The 23,832-nt window shown below is 44.7% G+C and overlaps 1 protein-coding gene across 3 annotated transcripts in view; it reads left to right on the top strand.

The window, feature by feature from the left end:
* Positions 1-23,832, top strand: part of WDHD1 (WD repeat and HMG-box DNA binding protein 1) — a 2,322,801-nt gene that overhangs the window by 680,370 nt on the left and 1,618,599 nt on the right. The window lies entirely within an intron of this gene.

Raw genomic sequence — 23,832 nt, 5'->3', positions numbered from 1 at the left:
TTGGGCAAGCCAATCTCTAAAGTTTCTCTGTCCCGCTGGATTTCACAGTGTATTTTATTGGCTTATCAAGCGTCAGGAAGGCCCGCACCCAGTGGTGTTCATGCCCATTCAACCCGGTCAGTATCTACCTCGGCAGCCTTCAAGGCTAGGATTCCTCTAGATGATATTTGTGCAGCAGCCACGTGGGCTTCATCTCATACATTTATTTCCCACTATAAGTTGGATCTTGCATCTAGGGTAGAGCATCCTTTGGCTCAGCGGTGCTCGGATTATCCTTCCCTGCTGGCCCCGCAAGATTCAGGTAGCTGGGGACTCTGTCCCACAGGTTGCAGACAAATGAATATCCTACTTCAGATTTAGAAGTTATGTACTCACCATAACGTTCCATCTGAGTAGGTGTATTCATTTGTCTGCAACCATCCCGCCCTCCTATCCCCCTGGCCTTTTCAGTTTCCTGCATATTCCTTGTTGCCCTTTTTAGGGTATTGTTGCTTTGGCAAACTCGATCTGAGGTCATGAGAGTAGAGCAGGGCATTATGGGTGAGGGGAGGAGCTGAGAGCTTGGATCCATAGCTGGAAAACCATGCCGGTTCGGATCCGATATCGGATCCATAACCCACAGGTTGCAGACAAATGAATACACCTACTCAGATGGAACGTTATGGTGAGTACATAACTTCTAATTTTTGTTTGGTATTTTGTTTTATTCATTTGCTAAACCAGATAAGCTTTTCTCAGGGGAATTCCCCTGTAGTTTTTCTAAACGACTTGCTCAAGGTCATGCAGTCTGTAGGTGGAAACTGAGGAACTCAAACCAAGACTGCATGATGACATGCTAGTGATGCACAAGATTAACGCTAGGATCTGCTGTTTTCTTGATCTCAGCATTTATTGGCCTCCACATTTGCCACTCACTGCCAGACAAATGTAACTTAAATTCTGTTCTTTCCCTTCTGCATTACACACACACACACACACACACACACACACACACACACTTCATTCATTCTAGCTAGTAGGAAATGTGATGAGACTTGCTACTTTCTGCTAAGCTGCCCTTTGCATGAGTAATGCTTTCTGCACATATTGGAAGAAATATATGCAAGTTTATTTGATGTGCATTGTGACGACAGTGCCCTGGCCCAGCAATCAAGGAGCCTCAGTCTTCACCACTAACACCAGGGAGGTCGTCTCCTAGAGGAGGAAAGGATAACTAATACACACAGTAAAGCACAATTTCCCTTAAGTGCACACAGAGATCACAGTCAGTCTGGGGCTGGCTGCTCCCTTACTCACCAGGTCCCCCATAAGACTCCCCTCTGGCACAGCTATAGGGTCCAGGTCCCAGCCTAACTGGGCAAGCTAAAACCTCGGGTACTCTCTATGTCCAACCAGTGCTTCGTGTCCCTGCCCAAGTAGCTGACACAACACACACACTTTGAGATAAGTATTTCTACAACTTGACAGACACTCTAGGGAAAGGCTGACGCAGATTCTCCAGCTGTGCCCCTTTACCTGGACTGTACAGTAGTAATTACTGCCACCACCCAGTTAATAATATCAGCTACTAAAAGATCCTTAAAAGGGTGTCCAATTATTACTGTGCAATATTAATAGCCAATGGTAATATGACTATACAGTCTAATGCTTATCAGAGTGGCTTATTACAATAAACTCTATATAAATATGCAATGTACTCTAGACTACACAAAGCAGCCACAGGTAGAAGGTTTTAAAAATATTTAATAATAAATAATTAAAACACAAGACAAATCTACTACACCACAGAAATCGCCAAGAGATGTTCTTCGTATTTCACTGTTGCAGTCATTACATTTGGGTAATCTGCTGACAGGTTGCCCTCAGACGGCCTGAATAACAAAGTCTTGGGTCCTGCGTCGGTTGCTGTCTCCTCTTCCATGACGTCAGGTCGTCAGGGGTCTAAAACATGCAGCCGACACCATTTTATTCATTCTTTCTTGCCGCGCGGTGCCTGAAGCAGAAGCAGTTTGCAAGTGCCGGTCGTCCGACTCCTGAAATTTTCAGAACCAAAGTCTTCAATTAAAGCTAAGTACCCCATTGGGGAAACGTTTTCTTGCTCCTTACCGATGTCAGTAAAAGTTAATAATTGCATTACTTGTGGGAAGCAAATACCTCATAAGGATTTTCATTTGTACTGTATTCCTTGCCTAGGCCCAGATCATAACGTGCCTTGCTGTCGGTTTTGTGCTAGATTTAACCAACGCACTATTAAGCATCTGTATATTTTTGCTTCAAAATATTTTGGATCCAGATTTAATTATCCTGAAATGTCGTCGGATAGCAATCTGACTACTGGAGTTCACAAAAAACACAAAGAAAAAGAGACAGACCTTTGAGGTCCAAAACCGACTAAGCTTCTTCTAAGCCAGTTGCCAGTTCGCCAGTACTCAGTGAGGTGCTTTTGCAGCCCCTGATACCCACCATATTTGAGTTGCAGACCTCTACCGAGACCCATGCGGACTCTGGCATGCCGTGAGATTCTCAGAGTATTGAATCCGCGGATGTCTCTCCTTCGGATGGGTCCAGAGCCGCTGAGCAAGCATCGGCTTCTGATGGTGTTTTCAGGCCTCAACATTTCTATATAAAGCCGATGCCAGCTTCAAAAACAACTCTGTCTAAAAAACAGACGCATGAGCCACGTGCTCAGGCCCCTATGCCTAAAAAACAGATGATCAAAATTGCTGAGGACTTAATTACCTTGATCAGGGGTTCCCAACCCCCCCGCCCTGCTAAGAGGCCTAGGCAAGACACTCATTATGAACCTTCAGATCCAGTTTCTATTTCTTCTGATTCCTCTTCTGATCAGGAATTTTCTATACCACCCTATGAGGATTCAGATTCAGAAGAATCCATTCCATCTGCATCTCCTCCTGAAGATTATTCTTTTGGAGAAACCTTGCATACTTTAAGGGAACATTTTCATTGGGAGAGTCAGGATTTCTCTGAATCAAAAAAGAGGCTTAGAGAGTTCCTCCTTCTTCCTCAGCTTAGGTCTTTGGCTATACCTCCTGTATTAGACATTGTTGATGTGTTTTCGGAATCAAGCATGTCTCCCGATTCCCTACCTCCAGCTCCTAGTAAGCCAGACGGATATTACAGGGCTCCTGACTCCCACAAATTTTTATTCAAAAATCCTGCTCCTGAAACTATCTCACAGGGTCCCAAAGGTGTAAAGGCCTCTACAGCCAAAAATCCTACCCCCTCTGATAGAGATTCCAGGGCGCTGGATAGAGGGGGAAAGAAGGTTTATACATCTGCAACCTTGGCAATTAGGGCCTTAAACTGCCAGTTTCATATGCTTAAATATCAACAGCATGTTATGGGCTTATTGAAACAGAAAATGATGATGATTTCTGATTGTGTGGAAAATAAAGAATTACAGGAATTATTGCATGCAGCAGAACAGGTTGGAAAGCATACTTTGCAGTGTGGCTTTGATTCCTTGGAGGCCTCTTGCAGGGCCGCAGTTACTGGATCTGTGATTAGAAGGCATGCCTGGCTCAAGGAACAAAATCTGCCTGATCATGTTAAGGCTAAATTGCTGGATGCACTTTTACATCATGATACTTTGTTTGGTAATAAGGCAGAAGATGTTTTAAAGAAAATGGAAGACGAAGCTAAATCTATGCAAACTGTAAAAGATTTCTAATAAGTGTGGCCACCCAGATTCAGTAAGCACTGGCCTACTAAAAACTGGTCCTTTCCTGTGTCCAACAGAGCCTCACAAGGCAAATTCAGATGCTCAAAAGGCTCTAGATACCAATCACAGGGTTCTTACAGATCAAAGCAATGGGGTGCCTCTACCTCCAAATCTGGAGAAAACAAAGCACAACCCTACAGTAAGCAGTCTCAGTGACTTCCCTCTACCATCACCAACCACTTATCTTTTGACAGCCCCCTTGGGGGGAAAATTAGCACTTCATGCTCAAAATTGACAGTTAATTACCCAGGACAAGTGAGTATTAAACATAGTATCCCAAGGATACAGATTTCATTTCCATACTGTATTTGGTAAGTCAAAGCTGTGTTCCACAATGCCATGGCTAGTCTGCAAAGGGGGTAGGAATGTGTATACCCCCCTGCTTGTTTATGTACCACATAACCGTGGTGTCCGTCTTTATCAGTAGTTGTCCTGGATGAAGTAAGTCCTTGAAGGCTGTCAGAGCATTCTGAACAGCTAGCATCTCTTTCTGGATGATATGCAGATGCATTTGTTTTGGACTCCATTTGCCCTGAATGCATCTCCCTGCCAGGAGGGCCCCCCAAGCATAGTCTGTGTCTGTAGTTAGGGTTTCGGTGGCAGGGGGTAGAGTGAATGATAGTCCCTTGATGTTCTTCATCTCACATGCGCTTTTATACCCTGACGCTCTGATGTCAGATCTAGGCGCCCATGACCGACGTCAGCCTAATACTTTGGTATTCGGGCCGACCGAGGACAGCGGACTACCCATAAGTAAGGACTGCAGCAATGTGGATCTTCGAACATCTACATTTATGGTAGGTACAAAACTGTACTTTTTGGAGACATGTCTCTGCCCACCAAAGAAACTCCTGTTGTAGGCAGGGAATGAGAGGAATCATTGTTTTCAGACTGTGACAATGCTGACTCCATAAGCTTTTTAGGTACCATTGAAGTTTCCTCATATGCAGTCTCGCATATGGCATTAGTCGAATGCAGGATGACATGAACCCCAAAGCCTGCAGAATTTGTCTTGCAGATAATTGGGTTTTTGTTGCCATTTGTTTGAAGTATGTTGTCAAGTTGCTTTTGTTTGTCTGGCGTAAGGTAAGCCATCTGGGCAGTTGTATTCAAGCTTGCACCCAGGAATATAATTATTTGAGAGGGCACCAGTTGTGATTTCTTTTTGTTTATGGTGTACCCTAGGCATGCTAGAAGCCTTTTTACAAATGCCAGATGTTGAAGAAGAGCGTCCTTGTCCTCTGCTTGAATGAGACAGTCATCCAGATAAGGATAAATTTGAATGCTTCTTTGTCTGCAGAATGCAATTACTGGTGCCAGGCACTTTGTAAAGACACTGGGTGCAGTAGATAAGCCAAAGGGCAGTGCAGAGAATTGGTAATGCAAAAAACCTGCCTTGAAGCAGAGGTATCTTCTGCACGATTCCCTTATTGGGATATGCAGGTATGCCTCTTAAGTCTAGAGTCACTAACCAAGCGTTTCTGCCCAGCATAGGCAGTAGCTGTTGTAAAGTCAGCATTTTGAATTTTGGAATGTCCAGGAACGTGTTCAAAATTGGTAAGTCCAGTATAGGACGCCAGGCATAGTCTTTTCTGGGTACCAGGAAAAGTCTTGAATAAAAACCATGTCCTTTTTCCTTTTCAGGTACTGGTTGAATAGCCCCTTTCTGAGCAGCTGCCCACTGATTTTGTGGCAGATCTGGACAATCGTTTGAAATTGGCAATGTATGGAAATGAAATCTGTACCCCAGGGATACTATGTTTAATACCCACTTGTCCTGGGTAATTAACTGCCAATTTTGAGCATGAAGTGCTAATTTTTCCCCCAAGGGGGCTGCTAAAAGATAAGTGCTTGGTGAGGGTAGAGTGAAGTCATTGAGACTGCTTACTGTAGGGTTGTTCTTTGTTTCCTCCAGATTTGGAGGTGAAGGCACCCCATTGCTTTGACCTGTAAAGAACCCTGTGATTGGTATCTAGAGCCTTTTGTGTGCCTGGATTTGCCTTGAGTGGCTCTGTTGGACAGGAAAGGACCAATTTTTAGTAGGCCAGTGCCTACTGAACCTGGGTGGCTGCACTTGTAAGAAATCTTTTACGGTTTCATAGATTTATTTTTGTCTTCCATTTTCTTTAAAACCTCTTCTGCCTTATTACCAAACAGAGTATCATGCTGCAAGGGGGCATCCAACAGTTTAGTTTTAACATGATCAGGCAGATTTTGCTCCTTGAGCCAGGCATGCCTTCTAATCACAGATCCAGTAACTGCGGCCCTGCAAGAGGCCTCCAAGGAATCAAAACCACATTGCAAAGTATGCTTTCGAACCTGTTCTGCTGAATGCGATAATTCCTGTAATTCTTTATTTTCCACACAATCAGAAATCAACATCATTTTATGTTTCAATAAGCCCATACCATGCTGTTGATATTTAAGCATATGAAACTGGCAGTTTAAGGCCCTAATTGCCAAGGTTGCAGACATGTAAACCTTCTTTCCCCTCTATCCAGTGCCCTGGAATCTCTATCAGAAGGGGTAGAAGTTTTGGCTGTAGAGGCTTTCACACCTTTGGGACCCTGTGAGATAGTCTGAGGATCAGCAGCAGGATTTTTTAATAGAAATTTGTGGGAGTCAGGAACCCTGTAATATCTGTCTGGCTTACTAGGAGCCCGAGGCAGGGAATCAGGAGCCATGCTTGATTCCGAAAACACATCATTAACAATGTCTAATACAGGAGGTATTGCCAAAGGCCTATGCTGAGGAAGAAGGAAATCCCTAAGCCTCTTTTTTGATTCAGAGAAATCCTGACTCTCCCAGTGAAAATGTTCCCTTAAAGTATGCAAGGTTTCTCCAAAAGAGTAATCCTCAGGAGGGGATGCAGATAGGGATGGATTCTTCTGCATCAGAATCCTCATAGGGTGGAATAGAAAATTCCTGATCAGAAGAGGAATCAGAAGAAATGGAAACCTGATTTGAAGATTCATAATCAGTGCCTTGCCTAGGCCTCTTAGCAGGGCGGTGGGGGGTGGGAATCCTTGATCAAAGTAATTAAGTCCTCAGCTATTTTGATCATCTGTTTTTTAGGCATAGGGCCCTGAGCATGTGGCTCATGCGTAGTTTTTTTAGACAAAGAAGATGTGTTTGATCTTGTTTTTGAAGCTGGCGTCGGTTTTATATAAAGATGTTGAAGCCTGAAAATACCCTCAGAAGCTGGTGCCTGCTCAGCGGCTCCAGACCCATCTGAGGGGAGAGACATCCACGGGTTCAATACTCTGAGAATCTCGTGGCATACCGGACTCTGCAAGAGTCTTGGTAGAGGCCTGCGACTGAAAAGTAGCGGGTATCAGACACTGCGAAAGTGCCTCACTGGGTACAGGCGACATGCTTAGGAGAAGTTTCGTTGTCGGTTTTGGACCTCGACGATCTCTCTTTCTTTGCGTTTTTTTGTGAACTTCGGTAGTCGGATTGCTAACTGACGACATTTCAGGGTAATTAAATCTTGATCCAAAATATTTAGAAGCAAAAATATACAGACGCTTAATAGTGCATTGGTTAAATCTAGCACAAAACCGACAGCAAGGCACGTTATGATCTGGGCCTAGGCAAGGAATACAGTAGAAATGAAAATCCTTATGAGGTATTTGCTTCCCACAAGTAATGCAATTAACTTTTACTGACATCAGTAAGGAGCAAGAAAAAGTTTACCCAACGGGGTGTTTGGCTTTAGTTGAAGACTTCGGTTCTGAAACTCGAATGCGAAAATTTCAGGAGTCGGCCCACCGGCACTTGCGAACTGCTTCTGCTTCGGGCACCTCGCAGCAAGAAAGACTGAATAAAATGGCGCCGGCTGCATGTTTTATACCCCTGGCGACCTGACATCATGGAAGAAAAGACAGCAACTGACGCAGGACCCAAGACTTTGTTATTCAGGCCGACTGAGGGCAACCTGGTAGCAGATTACCCAAATGTAATGACTGCAACAGTGGAACATGAACATCAATGGGCATGAAATCTTCATCCAGCCGCCCTCGGGCCAAATTCTAACATGAAAGGATACAACATGCTTCACTGGGCCAGTGGAGTGCAATGTTGTCACATATTTTGCAGTTCCACATTTCACAGTGTTTTCTTACATTTAAAAACACAAGCCTGTATTTTACATTTATTTATACAGTTGATAGATTTAGATATCAAATTCTATTTGACTAGGCTGGCAGCCTTCGCCCATCTCTCCCCAGTCGTCACATGCATATGTTGTGCTTTGTGCTGCAAGAGTATAAAATGAGCATCAGAAGGTGTGGAAGTCCTAAAGCATCAAATCCAAAGTCATCCCACTCTGTTTTTTCTTACATCTGTTAAACTTGCTTTTGAAGGTCTGTCTTGGAAAATCTTTGCTTTTATGTACCTTCAAATCTGAGATTTGCAATAATAAAGGTAGCAAAGGTACTTGTTTTGTTGTTGTTTATATCATTTTGTTACCTGGTTAGTCCAGTTTAGCAGCATTCTTTTGCAGTGCAAATGTTCGATAAAAAAGCTACAACATATTTTCTATGTAGCATCCCCAAGTAATATATGACATTAGATCAGGATACTTGGTAACAGAAAATCAATGATGATAAATGTTTAAAAAAATACGTCCTGTACAGTGCACCTGAAATGTACTTTTCTGCATCTTACAAGTACTACATTTTATGCAATGATTTTAAGAAGAATTTGTTTTTTATCTAGGAAATGTAAACAATGTACATAGAAGGGGTTTGCTGGGAAAATAAATTAATATACAGAGAATTATTCTTGCAAATTAAACAGAATACCACCCCCCATCTTAATGACAATGTGTATTTGGCAAGTGTTATGAATATGAAGGCAGGTAAACTATAAATTGTAATGTGATTCAGGGTTTTTAAAATTAGAGTGGATCAGTTAACTATATATTAATAAAGAACTTTGATTAGTATTTTGTGTGTTATTAGGATGTATATTAATTCATTGTTTTTATTTTCTTTGATTGGTTATTTCATATTACTGAATTATTTGTAATTCATTCAAATAAGAGACTTTTAATCAGCAATGTTTATTCTGATGGGGCCTGAGAGGTGGTCGAAAGCTCTTAATATTTTTTGTACAAGTTTAAAAATCTTATGGTTGGTCAGTATGAAGGGCATTTGTTTTCTTTTATTAGTGTGTATTTTTATTTTAAAGTGTAATTGTGTTTAAGTCAAGGAAATGTGGCATAGAATGTTCCACCAAAACCATTATATGTGATAAATGTACTTGTGTTAAGCTTCTGCTTTAGGCTTTAAGTGTTGTAATTTTAGATATTCACAATATAATTTGCACAGTACTCTTCATAATTGATTTTCTGTACTCTGTTCTTCAGAGTATGCCCCATATCAGATGTGTATGGCTTTGTAGCAACTTGTCTGTTATCTTTTTTGGAGTGGCTTCTGTTTGTTGATTAAAGCCAGGAGTCATTCTGATGATTCATTCACTTTAATTTAACATGCAGTCCTGTACAGCCATATTGGCATTATTATTCAACCATTGTCTTGAGTTTGCAGCAGATTCCATAAGTGGGCTTTTTTTGAAATTTTTAAGTCCTTGGGTCAGAAAAACTCCACTGTTTTTCACAAAAGCTGGTACTACTCTCAGAAATATTGAAATACTCGTCTTTTTCCTTTTCATGGAAACATACCATATGAGTGGCTTCAATCGCAGGTTCTAGAACAAGGTCACCCCTTTATCCTTGTTCCCCTAAAGGCCATGGTGACCATGAACGTCTTTCAGCTTGGATGGGGGGGCATTTTCTGGGTTAGACAGTCAAGGCACCTGGTCCCCTTTAGAGACCAATTTGCATGTAAATGTCCTGGAGATGAGAGCGGTACTCCTAGAGTTGTCCTATTTTCCCACAGGGACCATTACAGTTCTGACAGACAACATATCAGTTGTTTGGTAAATCAACAAGCGGGGAGGAGCAAAGTTTTACCCCTTATGTCGAGAGGCCATGAGGTTGTGGCAATAGGTGAGCTCTTCCAACCATTTTCTAGTGACAACTCTTATTCTGGGGAAGTCAAACATCCTAGTGGACAGACTCAGCAGGACTATTCTGATGCCTCACAAGTGGTCTCAGAACCCTTCAGTGACAAACATGAACTTCCAGAAATGTGGTCAGCCTTGCTTCCAACACCAGATGCAGCGAGTTTTGTGCCCTGATCCCTCCTCAGGGACAATCAACGAGAGATGTTCTAGTCCATGCTTGGCTCCGTAGTCTGATTTATGGATGTTCTTCATTTTTAACTGTTGCAGTCATTACATTTGGGTAATCCTTCTGGCAGGTTGCCCTCAGCCGGCCTGGATTCCAAAGTCTTGGGTCCTGTGTCAGCTGCTGTCCGCCCCTTCCCTCACGTCAGGTCGTCAGGGATATAAAAGAAGCAGCAGATGCCATTTTCTTCAGTCTTTCTTGCCGCGCGGTGCCCGAAGCAGAAGGAGTTCGCAAGTGCCTGTCGGCCGACTCCTGAGATTTTTGTGTTTGAGTTTCAGATCCAGAGTCTTCAATAAAGCTAAGTACCCCATTGGGGAAACTTTTTTCTTGCTCCAGACCGATGTCAGAAAAAGTTAATAATTGTATTTCTTGTGGAAAGCAAATACCTCATAAGGATTTTCATTCTTACTGTATTCCTTGCCTAAGCCCTGATCACAATGTTACTGGTTGTCGGTTTTGTGCTAGATTTGACCAACGCACTATTAAGCGTCTGTATGATTTTGCTTTAAACCTTTTTGGACGTGGGTTTAATTATCCTGAAATGTCGTCTGATAGCCATCTGACTACCGGAGTTTACAAAAAACGCAAAGATAAAGAAAAACAACCGAGGCCCAAAAACGACGAAGCTTCTCCTAAGCCAGTTGCCGGATCTCAGTGAGGCGCTCGCTATTTTAGAGTCACAGCCTGCTACCGACTCCCACGTGGAGTTGGCCATGCCACTGGGTACTCAAGGTATTGGAGCCTCGGATGCTAATCCCTCAGTTGGGTCCGGAGCTGCTGAGCAGGTACCGGCTTCTGAGGGTGTATTCAGACCTAAACATCTATACATTAAAACGACTTCAGCATCAAAGGCAAAGACTAAAGCTCCATCTAAAGCAAGGAAACAAACTCAAGAGCCACGTGGACAGGCCTCTATGCCCAAAAAGCAGATGCTCAAAATGGCCGAAGACTTGATTACCTTGATCAGGTGTTCCCATCCCCCTCCTGATAAAAGGCCTAGGCAAGATACTGACTATGAATCTTCAGATTAGTTTTCTATTTCTTCTGATTCCTCTTCTGATCAGGAATATTCTCTTCACCCCTTAGAGGATTCTGATGCTGAAGAATCTATTCCTTCAACATCTCCTCCTGAGGACTATTCCTTTGGGGAAACCTTGCATACCATGAGAGCATTTCCACTGGGAGAACCAAGATTTTTCAGAATCTAAAAAGAGGCTCAGGGATTTTCTGTTACTAACTCAGGACAGACCTTTAGCTATTCCACCAGTGTTAGACATATTGTATATGATGTGTTTTCGGAGTCCAGTCTAACCCCTGACTCCTTTCCCCAGCACCTGTTAAGCCGGACAGATATTACAGGGTTCCTGAATCACACAAATTTCTTTTTAAAAACCCTGCTGCTGACCCAGAAACTATTTCACAGGGTCCAAAGGGAGTTAAGGCTTCCACTGCAAAAAAACCCAACCTCCTCTGACAGAGATTCAAGGGCACTGGCTAGATGGGGAAAACGGTTTACACATCTGCGACTTTGGCTATTAGGGCCTTAAACTGTCAATTTCATATGCTTAAGTATCAGCAACATGTCATGGGATTGCTTAAACAGAAAATGTTGTTAAATTCTGAATTTGCAGAAAACAAGGAAATGCATGATCTGAAGTAGTTAACTTAATTTGTCAGCAACCTTTGGGATTTGGATCCGACCTCGGATCCGAGCAGGCAATCTTTCATAGCTTAGATCTGAGCTCCTAGCTCCTCCCCTTCACCCATAATCCCCTGCTAACCCTGACTAACCTCAGATCTAGTTTGCCGTGCATCTTGTCAGCATCTAGGTTTTTGAGCTCCTGGTCTCGAGGGTTTCGTAAGAAACATTCTTCATTTTTTTCTTATCCCCTTTAAGTGTGTGTGTGTGTTGAGTTTCAGGTTCCTTTTAGTGTAAAATTTACCCTAGTTTTAAACTGTTTTAATTAAGTTTTCCCTCCCTCCCCTTCGCTGGTCGTTAGTTTTCTGTGTGTTGTGTGTTTGGGGCCTAACTAGTGGGTTGTTCTGATCTAATGTCTGAGGCCCCAAAACCCATTTTCTCAAAATGCACCGAGTGTGACCATAAGCTCTCCCCAGCGGATGGCCACACTCGGTGTGTGCGGTGCCTTGGGGTTGAACACCTGTCCTCTGGGTGTTCTATCTGTGTGGCGTTCAACCCCAGGGCACTGAAGGACCGGAGGTCGAAGTTGATCCTGGCGGGACTTTTGCCCCCGGATTCGGCTTCGGCCTCCGGTCCTCCTGTGGCTTCCTCCACTGCTTCGGCGGCAGCCACTCCTGCCTCTCTCCCCCCGGTTGGGACTCAAACTCCCACTACTACTCCGGAGGAGAGGGAGGCCAGGAAAGAAAAAAAGGAGGGAGAAGCACCACAAGCGGCGGGCCGAGGCCTCCGCTTTGGCCCCCCCCCGGCTAAGTGGTCTTCTCCCTCCAGGGCTTCCCAGTCCCCTCCTTCTCGGATCCGGTCTCCGTGCTTTTCACTGGGCCCCGAGGAGGAGGAGACCCGATCTCAGTCAAGGTCATCGAGGCGGCACTCCCGGCCAGCCTCGGTGGCCTCGTCGAGATCGACTCGCAGCCTTTCCGATGCAGATATGGACCGGATGATGCGAAGGTTTCTCCAGGCCCAACTGCAGATGGGAGTGCTCCTGCCCCCCCCCCTCGGGGGGGACCTCAACACCTTTTTTTGCCCCAATAGCTCCTTCTCCAACCCGTTTCCCGGGTTCGGAGCCTTTGGAGCCGAGCAGCCTTGGAACCAGAGGTGGGTCAGCGCCGACAGTATCGGGTACTTCGCCCACTCTTCCCTCGAGTCTGTCTGGTCCGTTTTTGTCAGATCCAGGCTCTCTGAGCCGTGGGCTGAGCGTCGGATCCGAGGGGATCAGTGTGTCTTCGGCTCCATCTAGGTCGGAGCACACTGGACCGTCGGATCCGATGGCTTCGGCGCCAGCCCCGATCCATCCATCGGATCCGAGTGAGGGCCTGCTCTCGGATTCCAGAGAGAGAGCGGCTCTCCCTCGGCTTTCGATGTGGTGGAGAGGGTACTGTTGAGTGCATCCAGGACCCCGGTCCTTCCTACGGCTCCACCCCGCACTCCCTCTCTGTTGGGTCCGGCTTCCGTCACCCGGCCCCAGGGACAGCCTGCTTTGGAACAGAACGTGGCTGGTGAGAGGTCCTCGGACAGCCCCCCCCCCCCCGAGGACATTCCTCACAAGCGAAAGTGCAAGAGGAGGCACGTGGACTCCCCCCGAGTCCTTGACTGATGACACGGATTTGGATGAAGGGGAAGGCTCCCCCAGGTGACCCCCCAAGGATGTCTCCTTTGGAGACATCATGGAAATGCTCTGGATAAGAGGGGGGGTGGTCTGCCCCCAAAATCTTCCTCAGACGAATCCGTGTTCCTGGAGGCATTCGAAGTAGGCCCAACTACTTCTTGGGTGTCCCCTCCACCCGACCCTTTAGTGGACCTTATTACCACTAGGGCGTGGAAGGAGCGGACACTGTGGAGCCAGTCCCTAAATGCCCCGACAAGATCCTTAGTCCCCTTTCCGAGAGGTCCCATTGGAGCAAGGGTCCCCCCGTAGATGCCATGTTGGTGACGGCGGCCACCAAGAGGGAGTTAGCTCAGGAGAGTCCCTCGGTCCATCCACTGAGCATGGAGTCCCGTTTGATGGACCACTTAGGGAAGCGGACATTTAGTTAAGCGACCTTTTCGGTGAGGTCTCTGAACTACATGGCACATGTTGTTCGACTGCAGCGGGACCTTATCAAAGAGTACGCTGCGTCGCCCCCGGAGTCCATGTCGGTGGAGGATAAACGGTTGTAATCCACTCGAATGGCCACACTCAGGTCAATATCTAACACCTCTATGTGGCTTTTGTCCCACGCCACAGAGGGAGCCGCTACAGCCAGCGGAACAGGCCTCGTTATGCGACGTCAGGCCTGGCTCCGGCATTGCGATTTCACGGAACCCTTCAAGGCATCATTTGCGAATGCCCCTTTCGATGGTTCTGCCCTGTTTGGCAAGACCGTTCGCGAGACTTTGGTCCAGAGCGAAAAGGACGGGAAGATGTCTGCCGTCGGAGTCTGCTTCTCTGCGTCCCAGAGGTCCTTCTCCAAGAACCAAAAGGGTCAGAAGATGTGGTTCCGAAAGTCGCAAGAATCCCAGTCCGCTCCAGATCCCCAGTCCTTTCATGGCAGAGGAGGACAGGGTGGACGCTGCCCTAGAGGCAGAGGGGGCTCGAGGAATAGTGTGTCCAGAGAAGCCTTCTCTGACCGGCCCACTCAGCGACCCTGAGGGTTTGCCCGACTGCTCCCCTCTGGAGGCAGCCGGGGGACGTTTTTTGAGGCACCTGGCAGCTTGGGAGTCCATCACAACAGACCGCTGGGTGCTTCGCATCATATCCAGAGGATACCAAATTCCCTTTTCTCGCATCCCTCTCGAATCCAAACGCCTCCCCGACGTCCCGCCCGATCAGAGGGAGGCCGCAGCTGCGGAAATTCAGCAGCTCTTAGAAAAAAGAGCCATCCAATACGTCCCCCCAGACCAGATCGGGTTACTACTCCAGGTTCTTTTTGGTGCCAAAAAATACGGGGGACCTAAGGCCAATCCTCGATCTCTCCCTCCTGAACCTGTCAGTAACCAAGGAGAAGTTCCGGATGGTCACACTTCAGTCCATTCTCCCCCTGTTGTGGGAGAGCGACTGATGTGCTCAATAGACCTCAAGGATGCGTATTACCACATTTTGATGGACAAATGCTCCAGGAGGTTTCTCCGCTTCCGGCTAGGAGCCAGTCATTATCAATTCAGGGTCCTTCCCTTCGGTCTCACCTCAGCCCCCAGGGTGTTCACCAAGGTATTAGCAGTGATAGTAGCGGCCCACCTGAGGCTCCAGGGAATGCAGGTCTTTCCATACCTAGACGACTGGCTCCTGACCGCCCCAACAAGACATCTACTCTGCTCAGCCAGGAATTACTTTCTCCACCTTGCTCCCCAGCTGGGGATCACCGTCAACACGGACAAGTCTTTTCTCAGCCCGACTCAGGCGATAGATTTTATCGGGGCCAGGTTAGACACCAACAACCTTCTAGCCTTCTTAACCACCGAGCGACTTCACACCCTGAGGCTTCATGTGCGGGCCATTTTGGTATCATCTGCTCCTCCAGCGGGATTGGTCCTGAGGGCGCTGGGCTCCATGGCAGCCATGATCACCCTGCTCCCCATGGCTCGCCTGAACATGAGGGTTTTACAGTGGACTCTCCAAGTCTAGTGGTCCTTTGGTCGTTACCCTCTCAGTCACCCCATTCCACTCAGCAAGGCTTGCAGAAGGGCTCTCGCATGGTGGTTGCAATCCCCGGACCTTCAAGCGGGACGCCTCTTCTCCATGGCCCTCCCACTCGCCATGGTGACCACGGACGCCTCTTTCCTCGGGTGGGGGGGGCATTATGCGGGCAGGATGGTCCAAGGCACGTGGAACAACACAGAGACCTCACTGCATATCAATGTTCTAGAGATGAGGGCAGTGCTGTTCTCGTAGCAAGCACTTCAGAGCATCCTCCCTTCAGGAACAGTTGCAGTCCAGTCAGACAACATGTCGGTGGTCTGGTACATCAACAAACAGGGGGGAAACCAGGTCCTACCCACTCTGTCGAGAAGCTCTGAGAGTGTGGGAATAGTCGATCTCCACCAACCGCTTTATTATTGCAATGCACATTCTGGGACGGTCCATCATCCTGGTGGACAAACTCAGTCACACCATACTGTCTCCCCACGAGTGGTCTCTCAACCCCCAGGTAGCGAAGCGGATATTTGCCGTATGGGGGCAACCCTGTTGCGATCTCTTTGCCTCTCCTTCAAACACGAAATGCAACAGCTACTTCGCTCTAATTTCCCCCGCCGGGGAATCCCCGAGAGACGCTCTGGTGCATGCTTGGCCTCCCGGTGGTCTTTATGCTTATCCCCCTCTGCCTCTGATGCTAAAACTCCTACAGAAAGCCAGTCGGTTGGGGAGCAAAATGATCCTCCTTGCCCCATTCTGGCCTCGTCAAGCTTGGTTCCCTTACCTATGGTCTCAACTGCTGAATCCGCCTTGGATTCTAGATCCCCTCCCGGATCTGATTTCCCACCCCCTAGGTCTCCCAGCCCCGAACCTGGTCAACCTCAAGCTTACGGCTTGGTTGCTCCAGTTCCACTTGTAGCTAGGACTCCCGGTATCTCGTCCCCTGTTAAAGCTATCCTAGTAGCAGCACACAAGTCTTCTACTAGGAAAGTCTATAATAGTAAATGGAGATGTTTCGCTATTTGGGCGAAGCGTCGGAACCTGGACCCTTTCACAGCTCCGTTACCTGCCGTTTTGGATTTCCTTTCAGGGCTTTTTCGTCAGGGGGCTAGCTGTTCCACAGACAAAGTTCAACTAGCGGCTATCTCTCATTACCACGTGGGACATGAACTGGGCCCATTAATTACCACTAAGTTATGTAAGACCTTTTTGAAGGGCACCTTCCTACTCAGGCCCCCAGTTAAGGAATTAGTGCCTCCCTGGGGATCTGACTTTTGTACTTCAGGACTTAACAGCTCCCCCTTTTGAACCTGCAGCTTCAGCTGATCTCAAACATTTATCATGGAAAACTGCATTTCTCCTCACTATTACTTCGGCTAGGAGGGTCTCTGAACTTCAAACTCTGTGTCAAACCTCCTTACTTGACCTTCCACAAGGATAGGGTTTACCTCAGGACCAATCCATCATTCCTTCCCAAGATCGCTTCCGAGGCAAATATTAACCAATCCATTAACCTGCCAGTCTTCTTTCCTGAATAGCAGAACAAAGGAGAATACAAGCTACATTCTTTAGATGTGCATAGACAGCTACGTTTTTACATTCACAGAACGGCTGGTCATAGACAATCCGACCAGTTGTTCGTCTCCTTTGCCAAATTTAACTTAGGTAAACCGGTATCGAAGGTCACCTTGTCAAGGTGGATCTCGCAATGCATCCTTTTGGCTTATGAAACTTCTGGCAGGCCCGCACCTTAGGGAGTCCGTGCCCACTCTACTCGGTCCATGTCTACTTCTGCTGCCTTTCGATCTAGTGTACCCCTGGATGATATTTGTTCAGCAGCCACTTGGGCTTCACCTCATACCTTTATCAACCATTATAAGTTGGATATTATCTCCAGAAGGAGAGCATCCTTTGGCTCTGCAGTGCTTCGGAACATACTTCCATGAAGGCCACCCAGGATTCAGGTAGCTGGGGACTCTGTCCCAAAGGTTGCTGACAAAAGAAGTTAACTACTTCAGATTAAGAGGTTATGTACTCACCATAATGTTCCATCTGAGTAGGTAACCTTCATTTGTCTGCAACCATCCCACCCTCCTTCCCCCTGACCTTCAGATGTTCTTTGGTTAGAGGTTTTACCCTGCTCTCTAAGCAAGGTAGTTATACTCCTTTATTAGCCTTTTTGGCTATGGGCAAACTTGATCTGAGGTTCGCCAGGGTTAGCAGGGGATTATGGGTGAAGGGGAGGAGCTAGGAGCTCAGATCTAAGCTATGAAAGATTGCCGGCTCTGATCCGAGGTCGGATCCGAATCCCGAAGGTTACCTACTCAGATGGAACGTTATGGTGAGTACATAACTTCTTAATTTATTGTATGCAGCAGAACAAGTTGGAAAACATACTTTGTAATGTGTTTTTTATTCTTTGGAGGCCTCCTGCAGGGCCGCAGTTACAGGTTCTGTAATTAGGAGGCATGCTTGGTTAAAGGAACAAAATCTGCCTGATCATGTTAAAGTTAAATTACTAGATGCACCTTTATAGCATGCTACTTTGTTTGGTGTTAAGGCAGAAGAGGTGTTAAAGAAAATGGAGGACAAAGCTAAACCTATGCAAACTGTCAAAGAATACTTACAAGTACAGCCACCTAGGTTTAGTAGACACTGGCCTACAAAAAATTGGTCATTTCATGTGTCAGACAGACCTCAAAGGGGCAGATCCCAGGTGCAAGGTTCTTATAGGCCCAAGCAATGGGGTGCTTCTACCTCCAAAGCTGGAGAAGATAGATCACAAACATACAGAAAACAGTCCCAATGACTTCCCCCTGCCTGCACCAAGCACTTATCTTCTGGCAGCACCCTTAGGGGGAAAATTAGCACTTATTTGCTCAAAAATGGCACATCATAACCCAGGATAAGTGGGTTCTAAACATAGTTTCACAAGGATACAAGTTCCATTTCCATACTATGCCAAAGGCAAATGGCTGGCCAGATCTGCCAAAAAATCAATGGGCAGAGGCACAAAAACAAGTCTCATCCCTCATGGACATGGGGGGGCCATTCAACAACTACCAGAGCAAGAGCAGGGACAAGGATTTTACTCAAGACTGTTCTTGGTCCCAGAAAGGACAAGGCCTGGAGGCCGATACTGGGCCTATATATTCTGAACACTTTCCTGGATATTCCAAAATTCAAAATGTTGACTTTGCAGCAGCTACTGCCCATGTTGGGCAAGAATGCTTGGCTTGTGACTTTAGACCTAAAAGAGGCATACCTGCATCTTCCAGTCAGACAATAATGCAGACGATACCTAAGATTCAAAGCTGGTTCAATGCATTACCAATTCTCTGCACTGCCCTTTGGCTTATCTATGGTGCCCAGGGTCTTTACAAAGTGCCTGGCACCAGTAATTGCATTCTGCAGACAGAGGAATACAAATGTATCCTTACTTGGATGACTGTCTCATTCAAGCAGAGAACAAGGACATTCTTCTTCAACATCTGGCGTTTGTGAAAAGACTTCTAACATGCCTAGGGTACACAGTCAACAAAAAGAAATCAAAACTAGTACCCTCACAAGAGATAACATTCCTGGGTGCAAGCTTGAATACAACTATCCAGATGGCCTATCTCACGCCAGACAAAGACAACTGGCTACCTATTTCAAAATGTTGGCAACAAAGGCCCAGTTATCTGCAAGAAAAGTTCTGCAGGCTTTGGGCTTCATGGCATCCTGCATCCTGCTAATTCCATATGCAAGACTGCATATGAGGAAACTTCAATGGTACCTGAAAAGTGTTTGGACTCAACATTGCCACAGCCTGGAAATGGTCATTGCTCTTATTCACTGCCTGCAACAGGAGTTTCGATGGTGGGCAAAGGCTTGCCACCAGAACAAGGGACAGCCATTCACATTACCTCTGGCCAGGCAGACACTAACAACATCAGATTATGCCTGGGCGCCCAAATAGCAGGAAGAGGCATTCAGGGCACATGGTCCTCTAACCAAATGCATCTACATATCAATCAAAAATAGATGTTAGCTGTTCAAAATGCCCTGACAGCCTTCAAGGACCTACTTCATCCGGGATAACTACTGATAAAGACAGACAACACCATGGTCATGTGGTATATAAACAAGCAGGGGGACACACATTCTTAACCCACTTTGCAGACTAGCCATGACCTTAAGGGACACAGCTTTGTCTTACCAAGTACATCTGCAGGCACAATTCCTGCCAGAAAAGGAAAATACTCTGGTAGACGAACTAAGCAGAAACCTCATTGATCCCCACTAGTGGAAGCTGGATCCACAAGTCTTCAGCATGATAACAAGGACATGGGGATTGCCCGGACATAGATCTATTTGCCTCCCCTCTCAATTACCAACTAAAAAGATTCTGCACAAGGACTTATCATAGAAAAGCATGGGAAAGGGACGCCCTATCAGTATATGCCTTTCCTCCACTGCCTTTCCTCCCCAAGGTGCTCCTAGAGGTCAGACAGGAGAAGCCAAAGATGATACTGATTGCCCCAGACTGGCCACGCCAGTACTGGTATCCAATACTAAGGAACTTATCTCTATACCCGGCTTGGACCTTACCTCAAATACCTCGACTACTGTCCCAGCAAAACAATCAGATCATGCACAGCCAACTCAGGGCATTAAACTTGGCAGCATGGCGGATAATGTAGTCATACAAAAAAACACCTTTCAGTAAAGCTGTGATGGATGTCATCCTGGAAGGCCAGAAGGCCTAGTACTAGAAAGTCTTATGCTAGAAATTGGAAGAGATTCTGTGCCTGGATCCAGGCGCAAGGAACTGATACAGCGGTACCAAATATTCCTCAGATTTTGCAATGTTTAACTGAGATGCTAGATAAAGGCCTATCTTTTTCATCAATTAAAATTCATGCCTCTGCCATTTCGGCTCATTACAATACAGAGCCACCACTTTTTTTTTTCTCACCCATCAGAGGAGCCAAAAATTTAAGGCCCCCAAGAAGACTACCAATACCTGTATGGGACCTCTACTATGTCTTGGAAAAGCTCACCCTGCTTCCTTTTGAGCCAGCCAGCTGCTACAGTTGATATGAAGTTTTTATCTTGGAAAACAGCTCTGCTGTTAACAATTACTTCTGCAAGAAGAGTTTCAGAGCTACAGGCGCTCATGGCTGTGGAACCTTTCATCATTTTTCATCCAGACAGGATCTCCCTGAGGACAAACCCAACATTTATTCCTAAAGTGTAGTGTCCAGTGTGGCTCTTAACCAAGCCATCCATCTGCCAACCTTTTACCCAAATCCACAGAACAAGGGGGAGAGAATTCTGCATTCTTTGGACATACACAGCTTAAATTCTAATTGGACAGAACCAAAGCTTTTAGGAAGACAGAGCAATTACTAATGGCATATGCTGCATGATCACAAGGAAAGCCCATCTCGAAGCAGACCATTTCTAAGTGGTTAGGTCACTGCCTTCATTTCTGCTACTTATACCATGGCAAGCCAGTGCCTAAGGGCATTAGGCCTCATTCCACCAGAGCTGCAGCCACCTCAGCAGCCTTTCTCAGGGGAGTACCAACCAGAGACATTTTAGAGGCGGCTACCTGGAGTTCAGTGCACACCTTTACCAAGCATTATCATCTGCCACTCTACTCTAAATCCAGGGCAGGCTTTGCCACTGCAGTTCTGCAGGGCCTCATAGACGCTCCTACTGCTGTCTAGTTCTATCCTCCCAACCATAGCTTTGGGACTCTACCCAAATGTAATGACTGCAACAGTGAAACACGATGAACATAGTACAGTTGTGTACACTTACCATAAATGTAGATGTTCGAGTGTATTCACTGTTGCAGTCCAGGTTACCCACCCGCCTTCCCCCTTTTTTCTTTTGAATCTTATCTTTCCTTCTCTGATTTTTACTACCTATGTGGTGTATTTGCTTATAGATGAAGGTAAATTTTGTATTGTATTTCTGAATATATTTATAAAAAGTTTGGCTACCCTTTTTGGGGGCACCTGACATCTGGGGCAAAAAAAAACTGAAGAAAATGGCGTCGGCTGCTTCATTTATACCCCTGATGACAGGGAAGGGGCAACAGCAGCCAACGCAGGACCCAAGACATTGTAATTCAGGCTGGCTGAGGGCAACCTGCCAGCAGGATTACCCAAATGTAATGACTGCAACAGTGAATACACTCGAACATCTACATTTATGTTAAGTGTACGCAACTGTACTTTACCCCCCCCCTTCATTCCCACGTTTCTTCAGGAAGCTCAGAGGTTGAAGAACAAAGTTATCCTCGTTGCTCCCTTTTGGCATTGACAAGTATGGTTTCCCTTCCTTTGGTCTCACCTAGTGCGCCCACCATGGACTCTGGCTCCCACTCTAGTCCTTCTCTTTGGGAGCATCCCTTGGTATGTCCTCACCCAGACCTGTCCAGCCTAATGTTGACCACTTGGTTGATCCTATTCCATTGATGGCTAGAAATCCTAGGCCTTCTTCCCCAGTAAAGGAAATTTAAGTAGCAGCACATAAACCTTCTACCTGGAAAGTATACAGCAGCAAATGGAAGAGATTTTCTATTTGGGCCCACCGATACCTACTGGATCCTTTTACGGCTCCTGTTTCTGCTATGTTACATTTTTAACATCCATATTTCATAATGAAGCTAGCTTTTCCACTGTCAAGATGCAGCTAGCAGCCATCTTGAACTTTCATGTTGGGGAAAATTCATTACCTTTGGCCCATTCCAAGCTGTGCAAGACTTTCCTCAAAGGCACCTTTCTTTTTCATACTCCCACCACTCCTTGGGACCTTACCATGGTTTTACAAGCATTGGATGCACCTCCTATCCGAACCATCAGCAAAAGTCGATTTGAAGCTTTTGTCTTGGAAGACTGCTTTCTTATTAGCAATCACTATAGCTAAAAGAGTGTCTGAACTTCAAGCGTTATCTATCAAGCCCCACCCTATTGGTCTTTCACAGACAGAGTTGCGTCCATATACTGGATGTACATAGACAGTTGTATTTTTATTTGGATAGGACTTAACACTTCTGAAAATCTGACCAGCTTTTCTTTCATACTCCAAGGCTAAATTTGGGAAACCAATTTCCAAAGTTTCTCTGGCAAATTGGATTACAAACTGTATCTCTCTGGTTTACTCTAATAAAAGGATTCCCTTACCACTACTCATAAAAGTTCACTCCACTAGGTCAGTATCCACCTCTGCTGCCTTCTGGTCTAGAGTGCCATTGATGATATTTGTTATACAGCTACTTGTTCAAACTATTTTACCTTTATATTTCACTACAAATTGGACATTATTTCCAGAACCAAAACATCCTTTGGTTCTGTTGTGCTCCGGAATATTGTTACATGAGGGCCTCCCAAGATTTATGTAGCTGGGGACTGTCTCTCACAGATTGAAAACCAAATGAAAACAACAATTTCAGATAAAGAAGTTATATACTTACCATAACTTTCCATTTGAGTTGTTGCTTTTTTATTTGGTCTTCAACCTTTCCTCCCTCCATTCCCCTTCCACATAATTTCTTTCTGGAGACCTGGAGAATGTTGCTTTTTTCATCACTCCTGTGTCCATGTTGAGCTGCTCCTGGAGTATTCTTGTTCCTTTCTATTCTGGGTCATGATTTGGTGTATATAAATATATATATCTATCTATATCTATATATATCTATCTATATCTATATATATCTATATCTATATATATCTATATATCTATATATATCTATATATCTATATATATCTATATATCTTTTATCAAATTTCCCCTTTTTTCTTTTTAATCTTATCTTTCCTTTCTATTTTTACTACCTATTTTATTTTTTTAATAATAAATTTTTATTTATTTCTAATATTTTAAAAAAAAAATTTTCCCCTTTTTCTAATTAAAAATAAAAAAGGGCTTCCTCTTCATTTATATATAAAAAAAAAAAAAAATTTAATTCATGGTAATACAATTAAAATGAAATTTTCAACAAATAATAAATTAAATTTATTTTAATATAATTATTTATTATTCTTTTTTAGGAAGTCAAATTTTGGAAGAAATTACCCTGTTTTGGGTTTAAAGTATTTTCCCCTTTTTGGTTTAAACCTGTAAAATTTTAATTTATTAGTTTTTTTGGGGGAAGTTTTAATTATTTAAATGTATAATGTTAATTGGGATTATTTAATTAGGGTTAGAAATTATTTTATAAAGGAAATTTAATAAAATAAATTTAGGGAATATAAGAAAAATTTTAAAAATTTTTAGGGGAAAATTTTGGGTTTTGGTTTGTTTTTGTATGTTAAAAATATATTTCAAATGTAGTTTTTTGTAAATTTTAAAAAATTTTTAAATTTATTTTTAAAAATTTTTTATTTGGGTTTTTCCCAATTGTAAGATTTTAAAGGATTTTTTTTAACCCCTTGGGATTAAAATTGGTTTTACAAGATTGGATATTAAATAAAATAAAAAATTAAATTTAAGTTTTTTTTAAATTTTTTTTAGAATATAAAATTAAAATTTAA

The sequence above is a fragment of the Protopterus annectens genome, chromosome 6.part0 (genome assembly GCF_019279795.1).
Source record: "Protopterus annectens isolate FY-2018-M chromosome 6.part0, PAN1.0, whole genome shotgun sequence".
NCBI lineage: Eukaryota > Metazoa > Chordata > Ceratodontiformes > Protopteridae > Protopterus > Protopterus annectens.
Note: the sequence above shows the minus strand (reverse complement) of the source record. Positions and strands in the feature narration are given on the sequence as shown.